Consider the following 6,000-nt stretch of genomic DNA (forward strand, 5'->3'; position numbering starts at 1 on the left):
TTTTCATTCCCTGGTCCTAGACCCCGTAACTCAAATCCTATCCCAAGTTATACACGTTTGAAGTTTGTGTCTTTTCAGCCTTGTTTCTCTTGTTCAACTAGTTCATATAAAAGTCAGTCAAAGCCTTAGATCAACTTCTCATCACATTGTTCTTATGGTACCAAGGTGTTGGATAAGGGTTTGCCTTTCCAAATGTTATGGGTCTAATCCCCATACTAAACAAAATACATATGGCTTCATGATTAACAAAATATATATACCATAGTAGTAGGAATACACACATGTGTCGAGGTTCTAAAAGAAGTTATTTTATACTCTCTCTAATGGGTTCTAAAAAAGTTATCTTTTAGTAGTAGCCTAGTAGGAATATATATATAGCTTTTAACGATGTGGTCATTGGTTTGAGTATTACGGATGGCGGCACTGACACTTTAAATTCTCCCTGTTACGAACTGAGCAAATTTAGAATCTCAGAAAAATGAAGGTACCTGCAAATCCTGCAAAACAACCGTTGTTAGCCTCGCCACAGAGAGGAGGTCTGTCTGTAACCAACCTCCGGGGTGAGTAAGTGTTTGTAGGATTTGAATATGTGAGTAAGAGAAATGGTGATTCGGTGTGTGAGAGAACAGTTGAAGAGGTATGGTCCCAATTCCACATCCACATGGCAAGGACCACACCACTTTTTCAGTCCAGCATGGCGCCTACATCAGCAAATATATCCAGGAGCTTCTAGAAGCTTCTGGAAGACGTCAAGGTGGCACCAAAGATGCTCCTTCCGTCAGAAAGGACGACACGTGTCACCAGTAATCGAGCGCCATGTAAACCTGCGACAAATCTGGGGGCAGACCGACAGCAGCAGTACGATTTCTCTAGTAGGGACGAATATCGACACACCACATGGACCACTATCCTGACTGCAGCAGAGGAGACCAAGAGGATATTCCCCTTGGTCGGACAGCTGGCGCCCGATAACAGCTGGCAAGGTCGCTCCTCCCTCATTCACCCTCCGGCTATAAATAGGACCCTTCATCATTTAGGTTATTCTATTCTATTCTCCTCACTTTCACTAATAACACACTGTTTTCTTCCTCGGAGCAGTATTTTTCTCATGCCGGAGCCCCGTTAAAAGAGAAACCCCCATATTCCCCTCTTAACGAGCTAACGGTGTTATTGTTTTGCAGGACTCCAGTCTTTGGCGAGTAGAGAAGGAGATTGAACCCACATAAGAGACAACCCAGCTAGTTAACCATCGGTGTTAACCAGTGTTTCATAATTGGCACCCACCGCATTTCTTTGCAAACCATCTTCATCTATTTTTTCTTCCAAAAACGTCGCCTTCAAAAGAGGGATCTACCACATTATGCATTAATAACTTAATTAATTATCTTTCAATAATCCGACCCTTTAGGATTGTATCCTTGCTGACTCAAACTACTGGGTTGAGGGTAACATCACCTTCAAAAGAGGGGCCTACTACAATAACTAAGATAATCTCTTAAATAAGTGCAAAAGTGCGAAAATAATCAAAGGTTACACTAACACACGTGTAACACCTCGAAAAATTTCGTCCAATAATGTCTTGACACGTGTCATAAGGTTCCGGTATGTGAAAACAAACTTTAGAGGGACTAAAAGTGACAAACAGTGAAAACTATGGGACATAAGGGTCCAAAGTGTCAACAATGGATAAATAGACTCTATTATAACCCTACATAATGTTTATAACCTTAAACGGATGGTTCATGGATCATACGACGCGGAAATTGCACAAAAGTGAGGAATTACACACTATAGGGGCCAAAAGTGTCAACATGTTTAATTTATACCTCTGAGTGAACTTTTGGCAGACCCGAAGCTTTGAGAAGCTAAAATATACTCACTAGAATATGTGGTTAAAATTTCGTGAAGTTTCGTCAACGTATGAGAAAGTTATGGCCAAAACCGTACTTGAGGGACTAAAAGCGTCAACGTCGAATTTCATGGCTTTTCGGTTGAGCGCAAAGTTATCCGAGGACATTACCATGTTGGTAAATGTCCTAAGGTTCTTAAAAACCAAGTTTGGGGGTTTACGAGTCAAAATAAGCAGCCGAATCATCGCGTACAAGTTCAGGGACTAAAGCTGTCAATGTTTGAAAGTTGTTGGCTGATCAGCAGGTCAGGCGACCCGCCTGGACTGACCCAAGCGGGCCGCGTTAGACCCCCAGTACCAAAATTCGCGAAAATTTGCATTTTAGGTCCGAAATTGAAGTGGTAACCAGCTGTGTTCACCTCCTTAAGCTCCAATAATATGTCTTGCATGCCTATGGTAACAGTGAGCTACTTCCAAACATCAGAATTCACCTTTAAATCAGTTCACAAGACCATTTCTTGGGTATTTGCAATTGTGATCAAGAACTCTCTACTCTCAAGAACTCTCAAAACATCTCTGGAGCATTTCTGGACATCAAGGCCGATTCCTAGTGTTAACTAAGCTTCCATAGGACCCTTGTAAGCTTCTAATTCAATCTCTAATTCGTTCTTGCATCAATTATTAGTAAAAGTCAAACTGATTGTTCATATACTTTGACTTTCTGATTAAACGAGTTTCACTCAGTCATTTCTCAAATTGAAACCAGATATATGTTGGTGATTATGTGGGAAACAAACCCTCAAAAGGGTATTCTCTGATTCCCACTTGTTGCATGCTAATTGTCGAGTCAAAGGCTTTCTTAAAAAGTCAACAGAAATGGTTTTTGTGAAAAACAGTTTAAATGGTAATGTAAAGGACATGCAATCTGTTTGATCATCATAAATAACTTTATAATGAATATAAGAATGTGTTTTACCATGATCAACTCGACAACCTTTAGTATAAATACGAATCGGAACCGAAAGTCTTGTAAAACGACTATTTCGTAGACTATCGATTCGGATTCGTACATGCATGTTTGAGATCTGTATTGGAAAGTATTTTTGACCATTTTTATTTTGGTAAAACTCTCTGGAATTTTGTTGCTTAAGTCTATACATAGCCGATTCATTTGCATGTTTCCGATTATGCTTAAAAGTTGACTATTTTGCCCTTTTTGATATAAAACGTGATTTTTGGAAAAGTGAAAGAGTAGAAATCTTTATTTCTAATATATAAACTTGCACCGAAAATTTTGGATCAGTTGGTGGTCCAGATTTTGAGTTATGGCCATTAGCGTAAAACTATATCTTAAAGTTACATAAACGGCCCTTTTCGTGTATAACCTATTTCTGGCCACGTTTTGATATAAAACTTTTTACCCACTGATGCTATATATTATTTTGGGATTTTTGATGATTTTTAATTAATTTTTGGCTGAACGGATCTTAGATCGCTTAGTTATTTCGGTTTATGTCGGTTTTGACCGTTTAAGCCATAAAATGAGTTTTATACCTTCTTTTGACCCGAAACCTTTTTCTACTGATTTTATATGTTAAATAAATTATTTTGAGCCTTCTGGAAATATAAAAATTTCAGCTTTCATATATAAACCCGGAAACGGCTCTAAATCGCATATTTAGCGTTTTAAGCGCATAGTAAGCGTTATACCCGTTTTTAACATATAAGACTTATACCTACTGATGTAATTAGTATATTTTCATATAATAACAGTAAGTACAAGTATATGAACTCAGGTTTCCAGTTTTGGCAGTTTTAGCCCTTGTGAAATTACTAAAATACCCCTACGGTGCATAGTTTGGTTTTAAATGATAGATTTGATATATGGGTCATACCCTACTGTTATAACATGTTAAATTAAGTATATTTACTGTATGAACCAGACCCGAAACTCAGATTTCTAATTTTACTCTTTTATAATCTTTTAAATGACCAAAATGCCCTTCTAAGGCATAAATTGAGTTTAAAATTATTCCGGGCAATATAGAACATAACTTACTGATGTTATATCATATTTAAAGCATATTATCTCAGGAAACTTGCATTTGACTCTTTTGGCTACCCGTAACGCCCTTTTTGCGTTCGGTTCGGTTTACGTAACTAGTTTGCGTAAATTGACCGAAACGGGTCAAACATTATCATTTTTATCTCAAAATCCAGAATGTATCTAGTATACCCATATTATACAAGTATTTAAACTTGTCGGGTCTAAATCACATTCTATCCGGTCTTTCGCTTAATCGTGCGCTTGTACCGTATCGTCCTTAAAACTAACCGGTCAAGCTTAGGCTTAAATAAAAGACCCGTTAGAAATCTAATAGGTTATTATAAACCTTCGTTCCAGATTAGGAGGCCCAGTAAAAGCTACCACACTTACCGTTTGTGTTACATACTTGCTCAGGTAAATACATTTTGACTTATTTTCCCTATACGGGCTTGGGGTACGGTATTTAAAATACCGCTTGATCGGGCGCACAAGTCCTGCGCCTTATGGGTGTACAGTCTTGAATAGCTTGTGCGACTCGTTTAAACAGTCTTGTCTTACTTTAGGCTTTGGGGGGTTATTGACCGTGTCCCGGATATCCTTGGCATTATCTTACGAGATGGCCACGACCAGAGCACGGGGTGTAGGCGTACACTCGGCGTGTATAACTCTTTAATGTGGTGTGTCATTAAATCTTTAGCCCGGACAGCAGATCCCGGGCCACCAAAGATACGAGTGCATGTAAATCGTTCACAAGTTTATATTGCATAATTATCCCAAGTTAATAAAAATATTTATGCCTTGTGCATTTAAATCAATTTTCAATCATTTTCAAAATGAGTCAGTCGATTTGTATTTACCAGTGTAAACTGACGTATTTTTCCCAAAAGGTTAAGTGCAGGTACTATACGAAATAGGCTGGCTGTTTCCTAAGAGCGTCCACTATAGTCTCGCAAGCTCGGACGACAAATATCTGTTGAACAAATTTTATCTTATTTTATTTGATCCGCCTGTGGATCCGTTTCAACTACTTATGATGTTTATTATGTTATTTTATTTAAAGTTGAAATGTATCTATTCTGCTTCCGCTGTGCATTATTATATTGTGTTGTTTGTCTATGACGATGCCAACTACGTCACTGTACCCCACACCGGGCCCACCGGTGACACGTGGAAATCGGGGTGTGACAGGTTGGTATCAGAGCAAACGCTGAGTGAATTAAACACCATCCTAATGTGTTTAATCTCAGTTACACATTTGCACATTCCTCGATTTTCGAGTCTAGACAAAGAACTTAGGAAATGTTCAACATTTCGTTTATTTTATTTTATTTTTATTATTAGCCTTGTCTTATATATTTTGTTGTGCAACTTGTTTAAATTTTGACAGGATCATTATGCCGCCACGTATGAGAGGTCGAGGAGGATTCGCTACATCTCACGACCATGAGGCAGGACCTTCACACAGGCGAGCCCCGTCAGCTACGCACAACACTGCAGCCAATGATCTTTGGGGATCATTCGCCGAGCCGGCTAGACACTCGGTGTCTATGAGCACTTCACCATCACTACCCCAATCATTTGGGCCCCACTCGGAGAATGGGCCCCATGGTTCTCATGGATCTTATATACCTCTTCATCAGTCGTCTCACCAATACCCAGCACCAGTTTACCAGGGTATGTATAACCCTGATGCTTATTTGGACGAGCCGGTGGGTCATAACCCACTAGGACCGGAGGACCACTTTCCTGGTGATCACGAGATGGAAGTTGACGAGGACACGGACCCTTCACTGCCACCGTCAGGTACGCCTAACCATCCCATCGAGATATCGGATGGGTCACCATTTTGGGGATCACCCTACAATGGTGTGGACAGCTTTCAGGAGAGCTTTCGGCAGCACGATTGGTATTACACCCCCAGCCACCACAACTCTCCGATGCTCCAGTCACACCATGGATCGCCGGTGCACTCGCAGCACCACTCTCAGCAGCAGCAGCTTCAGCAGCCGCCCTTGCAGCAGGACCTATCTGAGGCCCTCTGGCGCGACGTGATCACTCCGTCGCCGCCGCCGCCACCAGTTTTACCTCCTCCGCCTCAGAGGCC

The sequence above is a fragment of the Helianthus annuus genome, chromosome 13 (genome assembly GCF_002127325.2).
Source record: "Helianthus annuus cultivar XRQ/B chromosome 13, HanXRQr2.0-SUNRISE, whole genome shotgun sequence".
Classification (NCBI taxonomy): domain Eukaryota; kingdom Viridiplantae; phylum Streptophyta; class Magnoliopsida; order Asterales; family Asteraceae; genus Helianthus; species Helianthus annuus.